Source organism: Oncorhynchus masou, chromosome 1 (assembly GCF_036934945.1).
Source record: "Oncorhynchus masou masou isolate Uvic2021 chromosome 1, UVic_Omas_1.1, whole genome shotgun sequence".
NCBI lineage: Eukaryota > Metazoa > Chordata > Actinopteri > Salmoniformes > Salmonidae > Oncorhynchus > Oncorhynchus masou.
In genome coordinates, this window is record NC_088212.1 from 63,206,063 (window position 1) to 63,226,655 (window position 20,593).

The following is a 20,593-nucleotide window of genomic DNA, read 5'->3' on the forward strand; positions in this document are numbered from 1 at the left end:
CCGACTGCGGTTCTGCATGGTGACCGACCGCGGTGCTGCATGGTCCAACGGTAGCAGACCTCCTCAGAGGAGCGGTCTACAGTGTGAGCGCATGCAGTGCAGGCACAGCGAGCACCAGGAAGTCGACGTGTGATGTGTGAGATTTATTGGTGTGCCCACCCTCCACCCTGTTTTATAGCCATTCTCTGGTTTGGCGGTCATGGGTAATCTACTACCATAGACTGTCGTCATGACCGGGGGAAGCTGACTGGTTGGAAAGCGAGAAAGATAAATTACATCATGGAACAGGACTGGTTGGAAAGCAACACACTGTCATGTGTTTCTCTGAAGATCACACGTTTATCAAAGCCCATTGAAACGGAGAGCACCGTATGGGCTATAATAGTCTATAGTGTGGTGTAGTGGGTCGCTATTTAAAGCTTTGTTGTAATTCCTAACATATTATGTTGTAAAATGTCTTCATGCTGAAGCCATCAAACTAAGGCCCCCTCCCCTGCCCTCTCCCACCATCCAGTAAGTCCCCTGCCCTGCAATAGTTACTACTAAACTCTACACATTTTATGGTACAGTGCTCTATTTGAATGTATCCCACCCAGACCTCAGGCGGTGGGATAGTTCATGCTGTGCTAGTAGACATCTCTGCATCGGTGGATACTGCGGATAAACACAGGAGATGTTCCAAGTCACGTGGCTCCTTTATTTGTAGAAGAGTGTGTACGACCGGTGCCTAAGTACTGCTTTACATATGGGATAACTGGCAAGTCATTTAGTATATTGCAAATATTCCGAATGTGATTTAATAAACAACTTTTCAATCCAGTTTAGTGCATCCTTTTGATTCTCCTCATTCCACCTCTTCACTCTACACACCGCGTCACTTGGAAATGGTTAAGTTGACGTCTCCTCTCTCTCTCTCTCTCTCTCTCTCTCTCTCTCTCTCTCTCTCTCTCTCTCTCTCTCTCTCTCTCTCCTCTCTCTCTGTCTCCCCCTCCCCCTCTCCCCCCATGTTTGCTGGAACTGGGGCTCTGAAGGCTGGCAGTCGATGGCGTGAATCCAGATGGCAGCCACAAGGCAGGCGGTGCGGCACAGCGCGAGGAAGGGAGCACACACACTCTGCTTAATGAACACCCATGCATTATTCATCACACACACTCGCACACGGAGGGCACAGACACAGCTCCTGTCAGGAACAGAAGGCAGTGCGACTACGTTTTATGATTATTTTGTCGTTCCCCCCCCCCCCCCTACTTGGTTGTAAAGTACACCAGGTGGAACTCTCCCTCTCTCACCTCCCCTGGCTTCGCCCCTCTTCAGCTCATGAATAGTGTGCGTGTGTGTGTGTGTGTGTTTCAGGCTTCAGGGGGTTATTATCTGACTGCAGCTCACACTGAGAAACACCCATATGGGGTTTATCTCACTGCTCTCAGGTCTCCATGGGTCTTTGGGATTCCATTGTGTCATCTTTATGAATAAATTATAATATAGTGTCCGGGGTGTTGTGGTGTGATGTTTTGGTTTGATGGTGTTGGAAACAAAAGCAGCACTTGATACTCAGATAATGATGTGTTGGATTGGATGAGGAATGGTTGTGTTTGAAGCTCTCCCATCCCCAGACCGAGAGGAGGAGCGTTGGGCGTCCCCTGACAGACAGAACTGGTCCCTGCTGTGTGCTAGAGGATCCATCAGGCCTGGTGACACGGCCCCATAATCTCCTGCTGATCTGAGCGAGAGACACAGACGGATGGGCAGATAAAGGCCCCTGTGTCTGTGTGACGGGCAGCCTGGAGAGAGGGAGGGAGGGAGGGAGGGAGGGAGGGAGGGAGGGAGGGAGGGAGGGAGGGAGGGAGGGAGGGAGGGAGGGAGGGAGGGGGAGGGAGGGAGGGAGGGAGGGAGGGAGGGAGGGGGAGAGAGAGAGGGAGGGAGGGAGGGAGGGAAGAGGAGGAGTGACGGTATTGTGGTAAAGGTCATCAGGCTCCCCTGTGAGGTTGAGTGGTATTTGAACCCCCTCATGTGGCTACCTGCAGGGCTGATGTCTCACCCCTAGCCTAAGCCCTGTGTGTGTCTGTGTGCGGCGTGTGTCTATGTACGCGTGTCCTTGTGAACGTGTGTGTGTGAATGTATTGTGTGTGTGTGTGTGTGTGTGTAGGGACTAAGGCCGGCGTATGGAGAGCAGGAATGGGTTTAATTGTGTGTGGCGGAATGCTGACAACTTTAGGATCAGGTGGCCTGCAGAGTGTCTGGGGCGCTGGGAAAGAGGGGGGGGGTGCACTGGGACTCACAATGGAGACAGGTGGATGTGAAAAGGCCAGTGAGCAGCGAGGGATTTCGCCTGAATGAGCTAATGAGAAAATGAAGCTTGTGCCTCTCTCTCTCCTATCTCTCTCTCTCTCTCTTCCCATCTCTCTTTCTCTGTGCGTGCATATGTGTGTAGGAGACTTTTATACCCACTCTAAAGGGGTGAATTTAAGTATCTTGTTGGTTATTTTCATGCCATTATATTCGGGGGAACCACAAAGAGATACAATGTGATGTGCACGCCTTCATCCGTTTGGAAAATAGCTTTTAACCAACACTACATCCCTCTTTCCAAAGGTACCTCTAAAAGCATTCCAACAACCCCTTAAACTTGTATAAAGTGATTCCATCCATGTAGAGGCCCATATGTCTTTGAAGGACTGACAGTTACAAGCAAAGGCTTTTGTTGCAAATAAGATAATGGAAAATGCCAGTACTAAAGAAGCCCATCTCCAAGGAAACCAGCTGTACTGAATTGATGAACCACGACAGTGTCTCTCTGTGAATAGCTATGTGGTACTGCCATCTACATTGTTAATTTACCTACAGTTATAATACTGCTTAGATTCTATGACATAATTATTGCATTTTTCATATATTTTAAATGTATATCATTTATGGTATTTATTTTTATACATACATGTATTTAAAAAAAAAAAACCCATTCTGGTATCCAATTGGTAGTTAGTCTTGTCTCATCGCTGCAACTCCCGTATGGACTCGGGAGAGGCGAAGGTCGAAAGCCATGTGTCCTCCGAAACACAACCCAGCCAAGCCACACTGCTTCTTGACACAATACCCGCTTAACCCAGTAGCATCAATGTGTCGGAAGGAACACTGTACACCTGGCGCCCATGTCAGCGTGCACTGCGCCCGGCCCGCCGCAGGAGTTGCTAGAGCACGATGGGACAAGAACATCCCTGCCGGCCCCATGGGTCTCCCGGTCACGGCCGGCTGTAACAGAGCCTAGACCTGAACCAGGATCTCTAGTGGCACAGCTAGCACTGCAATGCCTTAGACCACTGAATCACTCGGGAGGCCCTATGGTATTTAAAAAATATATATACATATATATATGGAAATTGTCAGCTTATTGCTACATATAAATCATGAACTCAAATCAAATGTTATTAGTCACGTACACATATTTTGCAGATGTTATCGCAGGTGCAGCTAAATGCTGGTGTTTCTAGCTCCAACAATGCAGTTTAACAGTCTGATGGCCTGTTTTTCAGTCTCTTGGACCCAGCTTTGATGCACCTGTACTGTCCCCGCCTTCTAGATGGTAACGGGGTGAACAGGCCGTTGCTCAGGTGGCTGCGGTTTTTGTTGATTTTCTTGGCCTTCCTGTGACACCGGTTGCTGTAGATGTCCTGGAGTGCTCCCGGTGATAGGTTGGGCTGACCACCCTACCCTCTAGAAAACCCAGTAGTTGCGGACGGTGCAATTGCCGTACCAGGCGGTCATACAGCCCGACAGGATGCTCTCAATGGTGCATCTGTAGAAGTTTGTGAGGGTCTTAGGTGCCAAGCCAAATTACTTCAGCCTCCTGAGGTTGAAGAGGCGCTGTTGCGCCTTCTCCCCCACATTGCTTGTCTGGATGGACCATTTCAGGTTGTCCGTGATGTGCACGCCAAGGAATCTGAAGCTTTCCACCTCCTCCACTGTGGCCTCGTCAATTTGGATAGGGGTGTGCTCTCTCTGCTGTCTGCTGAAGTCCACGATCAGCTCCTTTGCTTTGTAGGATGGAGCCTGCATTTTGAACACTAACCTGTGTTCAAAATGCAGAGTATTTCATAATCCCCTTCAAGAGACAGGAAAAGTGTTTCTTGTCATAAGGAGCTATTGAGGAGATGGTGTAGGTAATGTTCTGGTCAGATTGTCTTTGGGTATTTGTGGTGTTTTGCCTTTTTAATGCGGTGTCTCGTTCAAATGCACATCAAACTTGGAGAATTAGCTAAGAGGTGCTTTTAAACGCTATAAACACCATCTAACAAAAGCATCCCTGGAGCTCCATTCCTTTCACCTCCATTGCACTCTTCAACGATACCCTTTATATGGCAACAATTACACATGGAGATCAGCTATACAGAGTCTTCCCTGCTCCTGCACTTGGCTGGCAACATGATTTGTCTATTGTCAGAAAACAAGCACCCTGCTATAAGTGGGAACGCATCATTGTTCTTGATGCATTATTTTTGTGAAAATAAGTGTAACTAATGGGGGGAGGGGCTGCAGTGTGCGGGAGGGTGGTGGGGGGGGGAGGGCGGCATAGAGGCTGCAGTGTGAGGGAGGGTGGTGGGGGAGGAAAGGCATGGGGAGGAGACAACGAGACGATGGAGCCAGGGGAAATTTGAATAAAGTGAGAGAGGAGAAAGCAGGGCCACTCATTATCACCTGGGCTTAGTCCACATGAGGCGGCCTGCCGAGCCCGACGTGCACAGGGGAGAGCTCATTTTCTTACCCCGCTAATCAATAGATCCTTTGTGTGATTGGATACGATTGAGCCGTCAGCGGTAGGCAGGCAGGCTCACGCTGTGGAGACCTGCTGAATTCATCATCAAACTCCCATCAACCCCCCCCCCCCCCCCCACACCATCACCAGCTCTCACTCACTCACTCACTCACACACACACACACACACGCAAGCATCTCCCTCTCTCCCTCCCTTTCTGCATCATCCTCTCAGGATGAGTCTTTTAAAACACATCAATCTGAGAGGGTCTAGTTGGGACCACTGAGACCTGCTTTACCCTGCTCTCTCTCTTTCTCTCTCTCTGTCTCTGCTCCACTGTCTCTCTATCTGTCCCTCCCTGCTCTCTGAGTTGAGCCACCGCCACAGTCTGAGGTGAGATAAGATTGTTTTGCCGTGCGGTGCCAGGGCTGCTATTCTTTTTGTGCAGTCGATTCTTTCATCTGTCTTCAGAGGGATTAATTATAGTGTGTTGTTGGGTTGGTGGCGGGGTGGGAGGGTGAGGTGGGGGTGGGGGGTAGCTCATCCAGCGCCCCCCCACCGTGAACTGAAACGTATTTACAGAAACCCCACTGACAAGCAACCCTACAACCCTCTCTCTTTCCCTCCATACCCCCATCACCCCCCCCCCCCACACACACACACTCCCACTCTATCTCTCACACATCCCAATTACTGCTACCACTGCCTCCCCCTCCTCTTCTCTCTCCCCTCCCGCCCTCTCCATCCCTTCCCCTCCAGACCCCTCTCCCATCCCACAGCCCATAGACTTCACACAACGCAGGACCAGTGTGTGGTGGGACCCCTCAGTCCTGAGCCTCTTATTAAGGAGACATTACATAGTGCTGTCTCATGGCCTCCCCATCCCTCCATCACACCACAGCACAGCGCCACCTCAGGCTGCATAGGGGAAGCGCACTAACACCAGTTGTCTTTGATGAGTCTCTCAGAAAGTAGTCTTGACTTACTAGACTTTGTATTTTTTCATTCATCAGGAATGTCAGGAGTGTGACATATTAGGTATTCAAAGGTCATTCCAGCAATCACTAGTTATCCGTGTTGATATTGTGCACTTGAGCCTGCTCATTGATTGCTGTAGTGACAGTGGGTTGGGCCTATGGGCGGTGGTTACTAGGGCTGTGGACTGGGTCTGAATGGCTGTGTAATTGCAGGGCTCATGCTCCAGTGTGTGAGGGCTGATGGCTCAGTGTCCTGCTGTGTGGAGTCGGGTCGGCATCGGCTACTCCAGTGGCCCAGCCCTGACCCCAGGCCCTGCTTCCTCTCTGGGCCTTTGATGAATGACTAACTACCCAGCAGGGTGGAGGTCTCATGGAGGGCCACTGCTGGTTGGAGGAGGTTTGTTAAAACACTGCAACGGCTGGACTGGCAGGTGCCCCCTTTAAACACTTGTTAGGAGATGACATGGATATAAAGAGGAAAACATCACAGACAGCAGTCGGCAAAGCCTGCGCTCTCTGCTTGACGCACCAGGATGATAAATGATATGAACGGTGTATGAGTGTTTACAATGGAGTTAAAGATATTACGAGCTGTTATTTTATTGCAGTGATTTTAAATGGGGCAATTGGTGCAATAATCCTGACGGGTGTTATTGAACTGCATGTACTGGGCACATGTAGTCCTTTTATTATTAGCTTTGTTGGTTTGGTTGAGGATTTATGTATCATTTCTAATCATAAAGTGGAGCCCTCCCAGACATAAAGATTGAATTTGTGTCTGTGTGCTCTCTAACAAAGAGGAAGGGCACAGTGTTTCTGGGTAATGTATTCATTTGAGGGGCTGTGACAACAGCAGTGAGAAATAGAGCCAGAGGAAACTAATTGATCAAGTCTATTTTCTCCACCAACAATTCTTTGTGGTTGACGGAAAAATTTGCCACCAAGCTGTTTTTCCCCAGAGTTCAGAGGGAATTAGAAAAAAAACAGAGTTATTAAAATTCATGTGTGCAGCTCGGCTCCGCAGCAGATGTTGGCATAATTAAAGAGAGAAAAAAAGTATGAAATTAATTTCAGGTTTAATGTAAATTTCAGTGATTGGCAGAGCTGTGCTAATCACCACTCATGTACAAAGAAAATATGCACGCCTCGAGCATGCACACACACACTAACACACACACTAACACACACACTAATACACATGCTGACACACACACAGACAGTCAACAGACACACAGTCACCAGGTGCACTGACACTGACAGTTGCATTCACAAACACCTACTTGTAAAACAGTGCCATTTTAACACCAGCACTAACCATACAGGCATATAGTATAAAATTCATTCTAGGATAACATATCCATATTCCACATATTTAAACCCACATATCCCCAGCGGTGGCCAAGTAGCTTGCTTATATATCAGTTCCGAACATAAATAAAACCTTTTTCTTTTTAAATGTATGTGTTTCACCATGTTCAGACAAACATGATATTTTTATTCCCCATAGCAATCTTCCAATCCTGACATACTGCTGTTCTTTGACACAGCATGACTATTCCCTTAATATATCTAACATTAGGAACACCTTCTGCCCTCAGAACAGCCTCAATTTGTCGGGGCAGGGACTCTACAAGGTGGCGAAAGTGTTCCACAGGGATGCTGGCCCATGTTGACTCCAAAGTTTCCTACAGTTGTGTCAAGTTGACTGGATGTCCTTTGGGTGGTGGACCATTCTTGATACACACAGGAAACTGTTGGGAGTGAGAGACCCAGCAGCGCTGCAGTTCCTGACACAAACCGGTGCGCCTGGCACCTACTACATTACCCCGTTCAAAGGCACTTACATCTTTTGTCTTGCCCTCTGAATGGCACATATACAAAATTCATGTCTCAATTGTTTCAAGGCTTAAAATTCCTCCTTTAACCTGTCTCCTCCCCGTCATCTACATGGATTGAAGTGGATTTAACAAGTGACATCAATTAGGGATCATAGCTTTCACCTGGTCAGTCTATGTGATTGAAAGAGCAGTCCCTAATGTTTTGTACACTCAGTGTAATGTGTGCATATATTAGTGTGTTAATTGTATATTTGTGTGTGTTCCTATACCGCCACCCTTCCACACACCTCTCTCCTCAGCTGAGCATCCTCGCACATGTACCCAGTAGTCCCGTCGTCACAGATGGAGACAAACTCCCTCTTGCACCACACACCAGCTGTCCAGGATGCAATTAAACTGGGCTGCCCAGATCTGCCGCCCGAGGAAAGGAGGAGGAGGAGGAGAGGAGAGGAGAAGAGAGGGGGGGGGGAGAGGAGGAGAGGATAGTTGTTTTAAAACTTAAACAGAACTGGCCTGCCTGGGCCATTCATAATTCATAAAGCCTCCTCCCACATAGGAGCTCTGATCATCACAGGAGCAGTAGTAGGGAAGTAGTCCACCCAGGGAGGGAGAAACAGAACAGCCTGGGGAAGGATAGAGAGATCCTTCCTGCTACAGTACACACCTGTCCTTTTACCTGAGTTCCTTTCCACTTCACTGGCTCAGCACATATGGAATCCCCACAGACACATACAGCATTAGGTACATACATTATGTCCTGTATGTATGTCCACATAACGTGGTGAGAGAAGAGAAAGCCACACCACACCAGGACTACTGTTTATATACTGGATGTACAAAAAGAAATGGCAATGAGGATCAACACAACGGGATCATTATTGAACTTGGTTTTGTTTTGTTTTTTCCGTTGTTGATAGAAATGAATTGAATCGGTGTTGTTGAGGGAGTGGAGTGGGGCAGCCTACTGTACGGTACAGTAATTGTCTTCTTCACTGCGGTTGTAGCCAAGTAGCGGTATAGTGGTTGATTACTCCAGTGTGGCCATAGCCCTCTGCTGCCCTGAACACGGCTGTCATGCCTCTCACAGTCCCCCCAGCAACCCTGCTCCAAACTCACTCAAGCAAAAGAGAGCAGAGGGCTTGGCGTGTATGTGTGCGTGCGTGTATGCGTGTGTGTGTGTGTGTTGGAAGCAGAAAAAATGGCAGCACAATAGAATTCTCAGCTTCTTGCCTTCAGGGCCTTGACCCCTTCTGCCCATTCTCTCTCCCTCAGCCAATTTCTATTCTACTGTCACAACAAAAGGACAAAGCATTTTTAAATGTTTGAGGTGCTCAATGATGGAACATGAAATAGGCCATCATGTCTAAAACTACTGGAATCTTGGAATCTTGGCTCTTTATCTCTAGTTCTCTAAAGTTCTAATGAATAAGTCAGACTTGTGTTCATTCTCCTTATCACTACCTGGTGGCAGGTAGCCTAGCGGTTAAGAGTGTTGAGCCAGTAACCAAAAGGTTGCTGGTTTGAATCCCCGAGCTGGCAAGGTGGAAATGTCTGCTGTTCTGCCCTTGAGCAAGGCAGTTAACCCACAACAGCTGCTCCTCGGTTGCTGATTACGTTGATTAAGGCAGCGCCCTGCACCTCTCTGATTCTGAAGGGTTGGGTTAAATGTTGAAGACTCATTTTGGTTGAATGCATCCAGTTGTGCAACTGACTAGGTATACCCCTTTTCTGGTTCAATCAAGATGCAGTTGAGTGTCTCCTAGTGGTTTTCAGGTCGTAGGTTAAGTGTTGAGAGTGTGTTTGTGTTGTTATTGGGGCTATAACACGGCCATGGCATGTCAGTGGCACCTTTATCAGAGCGGCTGCCTGCTTCTTTCCAGCAGCTGCTTCCATTCCCTGTTCATGGGAGAGGAAGCAGGTGGCCCAGAGGGTTACAACCAGGGACTGTTTCATTTACGCCAAGGCTTGGGCTAAATCCAGTTGATCCTGCTTCCGTCTGTTAAACTAATGACTGAGAATCACAGACAGACAGTGGCTCAGGTTACCATCATCCTCGCCCACATACCTCCCTCTCTCGCTACAAGACCCCACCACTCGAAAAGGTCTACATCTGGAGTCTGCCTGCCCACCTCCACCACCCAAATTAAAATGAGGAGGCCAAAAAGATATTTTCCAATTCACCAGATGTGAGTCATTTAATCTTGTGATTCAAATGAGTTTTGTGTTGTGTGAACAGATGTCCGCACCCCGCCTCCTTTATCAACATTAGCTGATTGGGTTTTAGCATGCAGCTTGCCGCGCCTCTCTCTGCCTCTCAGGTACAGCCACGCTAATCTGGAGCTGTGCAGCTGTGTTGGGAGAGGGGGTTAGAGAGAGGTGGAGAGATGAGGAGGAGAGAGAGCGCGAGAAAGATGTCTGTCCCCATGACCAGCCCTTCACCATGGCAGCGCCCCTCCTGTACACGCACACACACACGCACACACACAACACAACAGGAACTAGCACATGGCACCACATTAATATAATCACACACACACGGTACTAAGATAGCAAAACATGCAGAACACCCCCACAAACAGGCATATAGTAGGTAATACATGAGTTTGACTGTATTGTGTGTTGTTTGTGGTAGTTCAGCAGTAAGGATGTGTGTGGCAGTGGCCCCAGCTCTCCCTCAGATAATCCTTCACTGGCTCCCTGGCCCATGGCGACGCATGCTGGGAACACCTGCAGCAGAGTGAACGTGGGTTTTCGGCTCTAATGGTGTGTGTGTGTGTGTGCGTCTGACTGTCTGTTTGTCATGTGGGTCCAGCATGCCACGTCCTCCACCACCTCACACACTGCTATGGCCCTACGCACTCAGAATAGAGACGTTAGCCAGCTGTGTGTGTGTGTGTCCATACAGCGTGTGTGCGCGTGTGTGTGACTCCTGTGATCCGCCCTATGTAGTGCTGAGCATCTCTAACCTGCATTTGTCAGGGGGGGGGGGGGGGGGGTGGCGATGGTGGCGCAGGCGGCCAGCCACCGATGGGTTTGTTTACGCAGCCGCTGCCTTACAACAACGGGCCTCTTTCTGTCAACACACCAGTTCCCAGTCCCTGACATCACCAGCACACACAGACACACTACACAAAGACCACCTCTGGCCCCTGGAGTGGAGGGAGATGGAGGGATAGAGGGAGAGATGGAGGGAGGTAGAGAGTGGGTGAGAGAGAGGTATAGACAAGAGGACAGAGGGGGAGAGAGCTGGAGGGAGTGAGGGAGGTAGAGAGAGGGTTTGAAGGGGTGAGGGCGAGAGGCTGGCTGGCAGGGTGCTGTGTCCCTGGTCTCTCTGGGCTGTGCCGTGCCGCTCCCCTTCCCTCCTCTTCCCCGGGAGTTTATCGGATGCGCTCAGCTTCGGAGCTCATTAAAAAGCACCCATTATCCCGACATTTGCACGCATCACATGCAAAACTAATTTACTTGTAAGAAATTAAAAGTTCATTTTAATTGAGCTCGCGCTGCAGTATGCAAATGAGGAGTACATAATGTACATCGATGCGGAGACAACACACTGGAAGAGGACTTAACCCTTCCCTGACTGAGGGAGAAACCGAGCCAATGTTGTGTAAATAAAAAGGCCTGTCTGATGGTCTACACAACCACAATATGGAAATGGCGTTGTTCATCAAATCTACAATAACATCATCCAGTTGCTTAGCTCTGCTTGATGCCGGAGATCGTCTGAGAGATGGAACTGATATGTCACTGCTAGGCCTCTCTGGTGATTTGGCATGCTGAATTAACTTCCACCTCTGTGACTTTATTGTGTTGTGTCTGCCTCCTCAAAGCCTGGCATCATTAAATAAGAACAAAGAAGCCAAAGCAACATGGAATACGTGGACTAGTCTGTTTGTTTGGAGTATGTCTACTATGCCTTTGAAATTCTCTGCTGATTTCCAATGACTGAATTTATTCAGGTCTTTTGATGTTTGCAGAAAAGCATATTTTGTATGAAATGGGAGTATCTCACCATATGACCGAACTCTTATATGCCACTTTGTAGATTACTGTTATACTGATTCATACTGACCCAGTCTAACCAACCACAGCAGGGATGGACAACTTTCATGGGGATCTGAAGTCATCATGAGGAGCTGAAGTTACTTGAGAATCTGCGTACCTACAACTGCTGCTCGACTAATTTACCAATCCCTCCCCCAAGAAATCTGACATGGGCTAATTGAGTGACTATCAGTGACTGACATCACAAGAGAAAAACTGCTGATGCACAACCACATTTAGAAACTGCACCTTGTGTATTCTACTATTCTAATTTTCACCACTAAGTTGAGACCACAACAACAACAAACAAACAAAAACAGTAAACAACATTTGAATGACAGCTAACAATCAGTGTGCATGGATGGGTGAATGTGAAGTGAGCTAAGACGTTGAGAATCCCTCGTTTGGCAGTGATGTCCACAGTTCAATAAGCCAGACAGTGTAGTGTAGTGAAACTGGCTTCCTGTAGATCCATAGCCATCCACCGACTAGGGGTCAGGGGTCATGTGTAGAGGTCATGTAGGTGCAGTAAATGAGATGGAGCTGAGCTTTGATCTCCTCTCTGTGCTAACTTATTCCTGGAGGACCCTCCGCCCGAGCCACGACCCTGACCCTGTGACCCCCGCCGACCCCTGTGACCTGCCAATGTAGACAGGGCTTTTGCATTCATACACAGGGCAGAGTCAGAAATGTCAGAATACTATGCTCCGTAGATACCACCCAGTCAATACATGATAAATGAGCTGGAATGGTAACGGCCGATCCTCCCTGAAACCCTGCTCAACTCAATCATTGAGAAACAATGAGAAGCACTGCTGGACTTTCTGGTAGTACTATATACATGTTGAACACATCAAGGTGGCTCTACCTACCCACAGTATTCAACTCATCAGCATGTCTGAATGTGACTGGTGTCTATATTGCCAATGTACAGAATGTGGCAGTCATGCTCATTAGTGTATATACTGTATAGTGGGATGAGGCCTGAGACGTGATGGGGGGGGGGGGGGTATAACATGTAATCATGTTTCATGGGGGTGGTGGATTACACTGTGCATGTTGTTGTTATTATACTGTTATCACTGAGAGAGAGGGCCTATAGGACATGGTAGTGTTGATGCTGGATCCGCCCCATATCAGAGGGCAGAGGTGCCCCTTGGGGATAGCGGCAGGTGAGGCGGGCACCTGTAGGGCTTGACTGGCACAGCTCTGAGCTGGGCGGGCACGTGGTTAGCTGGCACGTGCGGCCCCTTAATGAAGGAAAGTGTTGATTTGGCACGCGCCCTAATAGGATCAAAGCGCCCAATTGGCTCCCGGCTGACTGACAGCGGTGTCGGGTTGGCAGGAGACCAAAGAGGAAGTGAGACGAGCACACAGACACACACACACACACACACACACACACACACACACACACACACACACACACACACACACACACACACACACACACACACACACACACACACACACAAACACAGCACACACACACAGCACACACACACAGTTGATGGAAATACTTACACAGCAGAGCTTCTCACTCTTTAACACAGAAGTACTTCATTAGATATGCCACATCTTTAGGATACAGGAATGCGGAGCTGAAGACACAGTACTTGATTCTATGTTTCTCTTGAACATGCTGATCCATATACTGTGTGAGGGCTCCATATAAACCTTCTAATCAAAATGAGTCAGAAGTGGTAGAAAATGTTTCCATAAAACGTTTGAGTTCTGTATGTGACAGCTACCGACTGCAGTCGTTCCTCAAGCTCATTTGGAATAAGTAAACGCTAGAGATGACTAGATGTTTTCAGGTGCTACATATAAAAATAACCTCAAAATCCTTGTCGTCTGTAAAATGATGTACAACCAGATAACTATTCCTTTTTTGTAGTAGACACATTCAAATATGAAATGGCAAAGTAAGAGCTGATTTCTAGATATTAAAGTACTATGAACTGCTGCCTTCGTCTGTGTGCAGTGTGTGTGTGTGTGTGTGTGTGTGTGTGTGTGTGTGTGTGTGTGTGTGTGTGTGTGTGTGTGTGTGTGTGTGTGTGTGCGTGTGTGTGTGCGTGTGCGTGTGCGTGTGTGTGTGCATGTCTGTGTGTGCATGTCTGTGTGTGCGTGTGCGTGTGTGTGTGATAAGTGCAGTGTCTCAGCTGGCTGCAGCTCATTGAGAGTAGTGATTTATTGTCTTGGAGTGTGTTTTATTTTGGCTGGGGTGCACAAATGCCCCCAAGGGCTGCAGTACAGATCCACTAAACACACACTCTGAGATGAGAGGCCCAGGTGTGTTGACCAGAAAAGGTCTGGACAACCCTACTCACATCTCCTCCTTGACACGGTTAGTTACAGTATGTGTCTGGAAACAGAAAGACAGACCGAAAGAGAATAGAACAGAAGAAGAAAGAGGGGAGACAAAGAAGAGAGGAGGAGATGCACCAAACTGCACATGGAAAATCCTCCCTCTGTCCCCTCTCCTCCAAATTAGAATGCAAATGTTTTATTTTTTATTTGCCTCACTCTCTCCCCCCTACACCCCCTCTCTCTCCCTCACTCTCTCGTCTCCTCGATCCTTTTGTCTCAAAATTAGTGAAGCAGAGTGCTCGGGCGGCTAATTATGTATTCAAATGAAAGAGGCTCGTTAATGTTGCACAGGGGAGAGTGGAGATGATTGGGAGAGGATGATGGAATTGAAATAAGCGCTCCGGTGTTGGTGGCAGTGCATCTGGAACCAGCGGAGCGCGTCCCGGCAGATGTCACCTCCCGGGGGGTGTAGGGAAGGGGGCACAGCGAGGGAGGGGGTCCGTTGGTCAGACAGGAGATGCACACCACACAATGACAGGAAGGAGGGAGGAGAGGAGAGGGTGGGGGGGATACAGTGCTTTGTCTCTGCAGAGGACACAAAGAATGGCACGCCTAATTTAGCCTCGCAGGGGGAAAAAGATAGAAGATTAAATGGCTAATGAACAGAACATTTTTGTTTTTCCTATCCTATGGAGTCAATGGTATTCTAACTCTGTGACCTGCTACAGCATGTGTCTACAGTCATCCACCATCAGACACCAGTTATGTATGACTACTCTGTGTGTCTGTAGGGGTGTGTTTACTGTGAACTGCAGGAAACAATGTAAGTATTTGTGTGCGAGGATTGTGTGTAATTGGGTTTAGATCGTCTGCAGAGCTACACATTTGCTCATTATACCAGTGTTATATATGATGATAGCACATGTACAGCTGGTTACGTGCATGGTGTAAATAGATAGCAGCTATAGAATAAATGATAGCAGCCACCGCGATTCTTCCTAGTGTTTATGTCTGTGTGGAACATAGCCGTAAGACGAGAGGCTTCTGGCACTACGGTATGTAAGCTGACTGGGTCTTACTGTGGCTCGTGGTCCTGTGGTTTGTGTCAGGGAGCCGAGCTGTGAGGGATCCTGCCTTGCTGTCTGGCTGGCCCTGCTGCATTGGAAAAACAAACGGCCTGGAGAAGGAGAAACACTGCAAGGCTTTCAGATGAACCCGCTTCACCATCTGCTCTGTGTCCTTCATCTGACATCCTCCTCACCCGCTCTGCTCTGCTCTGTCCTCCCAGCACACACTCACACGTACATACATATACAAGCTCACTCACACACACATATGCATGCAAAAGAACAAGAGGTACACATTCACACACGTGCACATACACTCAAATACACACATATTCCCGCAAGTACAAGCACACGCACACACACGTACACACATACTGAATCATATACACACACGAATATATACAGATAGATACACATAGGCCTACACACACACAAGCATACACACACACACTGTCTCATCGTGTATTCATGAGTGCTGTACTCCCAGCTCCATGCCCCCAGGCCCCTGCCCTCCTGCCCTGCAGGTATCATTAGAGTGGGCCTGTAAAGTCATTATTGATCCCCTGCCTGCTAATGATATGCGTGGCCGTCCCCAGGGGGCGGGGTCTGAGGCTGGTGGCCCCTGCACCTCTGCAATGAAGGTGTTCCATCACTGTGTCACGTCATGCCTCCCCACGGGTCACTACAGTCGTGTGACGCCACACCAGAGGAGGCTGGTGGGAGGAGCTATAGGAGCTTCTCTCATGTCTGTAGGGTAGCTTTGTTTAGGTATGTGCAGCACAGACAAGGCTGGTGGGAGGAGCTACAGGAGGATGGGCTCATTGTAATGGCTGGATTGGAATACGTTGTATCAAACACATCAAGCACATAGAAACCACATGTTCGACTCTGTTCCATTTATTCCATTCCAGCCAACTACTTTTCTGATAGAGTTCAGTGCGTCAAATCGGAGGGCCTGTTGTCTGGACCTCTGGTAGTCTCTATGGGGGTGCCACAGGGTTCAATTCTCGGGCCGACACTCTTCTCTGTATACATCATTGATGTCGCTCATGCTGCTGGTGATTCTCTGATCCACCTCTACACAGACAACACCATTCTGTATACTTCCAAAATACTTCCAAACGAGCTTCAATGCCATACAACTCAATGCCTCCAACTGCTCTTAAATGCAAGTAAAACAAAATGCATGCTATTCAATCGATCAATACCCTCACCTGCCCGCCCGTCCACTACTCTGGACAACTCTGACTTAGAATACGTGGAAAACTACAAATACCTAGGTGTGGTTAGACTGTAAACTCTCCTTCCAGACTCACATTAAGCATCTCCAATCCAAAATTAAATCTAGAATTGGCTTCTTATATCGCAACAAAGCATCCTTCACTCATGCTGACAAACATACCCTCATAAAACTGACCACCCTACCGATCCTCGACTTCGGCAATGTCATCTATAAAATAGCCTCCCAACACTCTACTCAACAAATTGGATGCAGTCTATCACAGTGCCATCCGTTTTGTCACCAAAGCCCCATACACTACCCACCGCTGCGACCTGTACGATCTCGTTGGTTGGCCCTCGCTTCATACTCGTCGACAAACCCACTGTCTACAGCCTATCTACAAGTCTCTGCTAGGTAAAGCCTCGCCTTATCTCAGCTCACTGGTCACCATAGCAGCACCCACCCGTAGCACGCGCTCCAGCAGGTATATCTCACTGGTCATCCCCAAAGCCAATTCCTACTTTGGTCACCTTTCCTTCCAGTTCTCTGCTGCCAATGACTGGAACGAACTGCAAAAATCACTGAAGTTGAAGACTCATATCTCCCTCACTAGCTTTAAGCACCAGCTGTCAGAGCAGCTCACAGATCATTGCACCTGTACATTGCCCACCTGTAAACAGCCCATCTTTCTACCTCATCCCCATCCTGTATTTATTTATTTATTTATCTTGCTCCTTTGCACCCCAGTATCTCTAGTTGCACATTCATCATCTGAAAATCTATCATTCCAGTGTTTAATTGCTATGTTGTAATTACTTCGCCACCATGGCCTATTTATTGCCTTAACTCCCTTATCTTACCTCATTTGCACTCACTGTATATAGTCTTTTTGTTTTCTTTTTTTCTACTGTATTATTGACTATGTTTTGTTTATTCCATGTGTAACTCTGTGTTGTTGTATGTGTCAAATTGCTATGCTTTAACTTGGCCAGGTCGCAGTTGCAAATGAGAACTTGTTCTCCACTAGCCTACCTGGTTAAATAAAGGTTAAATAAAAATACAATTAAAAAAATTACAACAAGCCCTTCCTCCTATAGCTCCTCCCACCAGACTCCTCTGTGTGCCTACATGCCTAAACCTAAAGCCAGCCTACAGACATGAGACAAGGCCACTGTCTTCCTCCCTAAAGTAATAGCAGGATGAGCAGTGGAACGCAGTGGTGAGAAAGAGAGATAAGGCTTGTTGATAGATCAGAATTTTCATCACTTAAAGGAACGGTCCACCCTCAGGATTTAGGATTCAAGTGTGTACTGGTAAGGATAGGGAGATGGGGGATGAACACAGTGGATTTCACTCACTTATCCTGGGGGTTTGAGAGAGAGAGAATGAGGGCAAGATAAAAGTAGCGGTGCGTGGGTAGAGTCAATGGGGAAGCCAAGCCAGGAAAAAAGCCATATTACATGTGTTGTAATAATTGCTTTGTTTTCTCTATAACCTTGATATATATGACCGAGACAACGAGAAGACGACAGTCACACAGTGGACAGCATCAGTCTGGGGAAGTTCACAAAGCATATCACCTGTAACACACAGTTACATGACCTGCGGCATGGTCAAGCAAGTTAATGTTTCCGACTGTTGATTTATAACCACGGAGAGTTACCCTAAGTCGCAGAAAAAAGGAGCTGCCTCTGCAAACGTCATTCCAACACCATTTCAACCTCAACATTTCAGCGGCATAAAAACACCTATCCCTTAGTCTAGCACAGTGACAACTCAAAGATACCAAGAACAATTTAGTCCAATCAATGTAAGCTAAGTATCATGTGGCTGTTCTTGGTACTGATTTATGTGTGTGTGTGTGTGTGTGTGTGTGTGTGTGTGTGTGTGTGTGTGTGTGTGTGTGTGTGTGTGTGTGTGTGTGTGTGTGTGTGTGTGTGTGTGTGTGTGTGTGTGTGTGTGTGTGTGTGTGTGTGTGTGTGTGTGAGTGTTTGTGTGTGCGCAAGTAGAAAAAACATGTTGACTCTCCCTACTTGTGGAGGAACACCAATACCGTCCTCTCTTTCACACTTTTAGTTGTTGTTGTCCTAAAGTTGACTACCTAGTCTAACTTATTTTCATGGGCAACAATGAGCCAGCTAGCTAGTTCACTTTAGCCTACTACATCGAGCTTCATATTAAACTTCCATCCTCCCAGGACAGGGGCACAATGTATACATTTATGATTGGATCAGAATCGCCTTTACAATCATTGGCCTTTACACCAAGTCCAAATCCCTATCTCCATCCATGGCTAATTTAGGAAAGGGACGCTTTTAGCTACTGTAGCTAGCTAGCCACAGGAGGACAATGACATAACGAGATACAACAATTCACATTTTTTCTTTCAATGACGTTTTGCTTTTGATGTGGTGTGACTGGTTTGAAGCCAAATCTAAACTGGCTTCCCTTGACCCTTTTTTTTTTGACAGTTGAGCTCATTCAGTTTAGTTCATCGCTGATTGGCTATTCATTATTCTTTTTAATATCAAGGGATGCCAAATGCTCGCTGGCTTCCCTTGCTATTGAATTCAACAGCATCAGCTAGATTTCCCTCACTCTGATGCTGTCTCTGGTGAGATACATTCAGCCACTTGTGACATTTTAGTGACAGTTATGAAACACAGAGAGGTGAAAGATAAATTATTTTATACGTTTCTTTCTTTTTTTATTGGTACATTTTTGGGGGGGAAGCCTGTCTTCCCACATCTAGCCACATCTGTCTGTCTGTCTCTCGCTGCCTGTCTATAGCTCTGTCCGTCTGTCTCTCTGTCTGAGACTCTCCCTATTTCACCCCTTCTCCTATCTTTTCCCCCGGTGGTTCTGACGGAGATGCATGGTGTTTCTAATTTGGCATGCAGACATTAATTCCAGCACAGCTGCTGCCTCCTCTCTCTCTTCCCCATCCCTCCCCCCGCCTCCCTCCATCTCTCTCCCTCCCTTTCTCTCTCCCTGAAGGCTTCTCTCTAATGTGCAGCTTCAGAGACGTGCGGCAAATGAACACCATTTGTTCTGCGGAGCATGCCTTCTTCTCAACACCACACGCATATCTTATTGCTTGATGTTTGTCTAAATGTGAGAAAGGGAAGAAGAAAAATGAACTGACAATGAAAAGACATGAGCTCTATCCTCAGCCTGAAAAACATTTCAAATTGAGTTAGGCGATTGAATTTCTTTCCTTTTTAAACGACGCAGTCCCCATTTCTTTTGTCAGTGCAAGGTACAGTAGTGCCTGTAGCTACTATATATCCTATGGTATTTCTCTCCTATATTTACTGGCCCTTTGAAGGATCAAATGCGGAAGCTATTTGCCAAAATTCTTTCAACTACAGTATAGAACCTGCTTAGACATTATACTTGAATTAGCTGACAGTGTACTAAAGAGTATGCTCAGGTAAATCTGCCCGAGCACACAATGACCAGAGCACCATGAAACATAGTTTTGTCTAAATATTTAATAAGCCATCACATTCACATTGGGAAAAAATGTCTGTTTTGTTTTGGGATCAGATGGAGAGGAGTAAAGGCACAGGAACATATGTGAGAGAATAGCAAAGGGATGAACACAGCAGCGAGAGGAGAGGAGAGGCTGGAGCATCTGCAGCCTACCAGACAGGTTGTTTTGGTATTCTTGCAGTTGGCTGACTAGAATATTGAAGATGGCAGGCCTTGCATAGCTGTGTTGTTGTGTTAGGCAAAGGGGAGGTAGGAGTGAGACAGATATCCGTCTGCCCCCACCACCACCTCCTCCCCTCCACCTGGCAGCACCACCTGGCCTTCCCGCTGCAGGCCCAACAGGACTCACTCTCTCTGGGCAGAGCTCCCTTTGTACCACCAGCTGATTTCTCCTCCCTCCTCCACCCTCCAGCTCAGATAACAGCCATATTAACTGGCCCAGTTGACCTAGACACCTGATATACTCGTCCCACTGACAGTCCTCCCTCCCCCCCTGCCTGTATGGAGATTACTGTCTCCAGGGTTACAGCTAAGGACAAACAGAGTGTGATGGGAATGCAGCACTCACTCAGACACGACATGCATTCATACACACACACCCTCACGCATGCACACAACCACGCATGCACACACATATACACAGTGTGCATACTTTTTTTCATGTATATACTCTACTCAGGTATGCTCATTCAATATACTCATACAGAATGAGCATACCGTCATAACTATAAACTATCCAGATATGAGGTTGGTGCCAAGATAAAAAATGAGACAACCAGGACCCCACAATTCCCAATCCGTATGAAGAGTAATTACTTATTAGTTTCTAATTAGCTGGTAATTTAAAGTGAATGTGATTAGAGAGGATTAGGGCGGGATGTGGACTACAG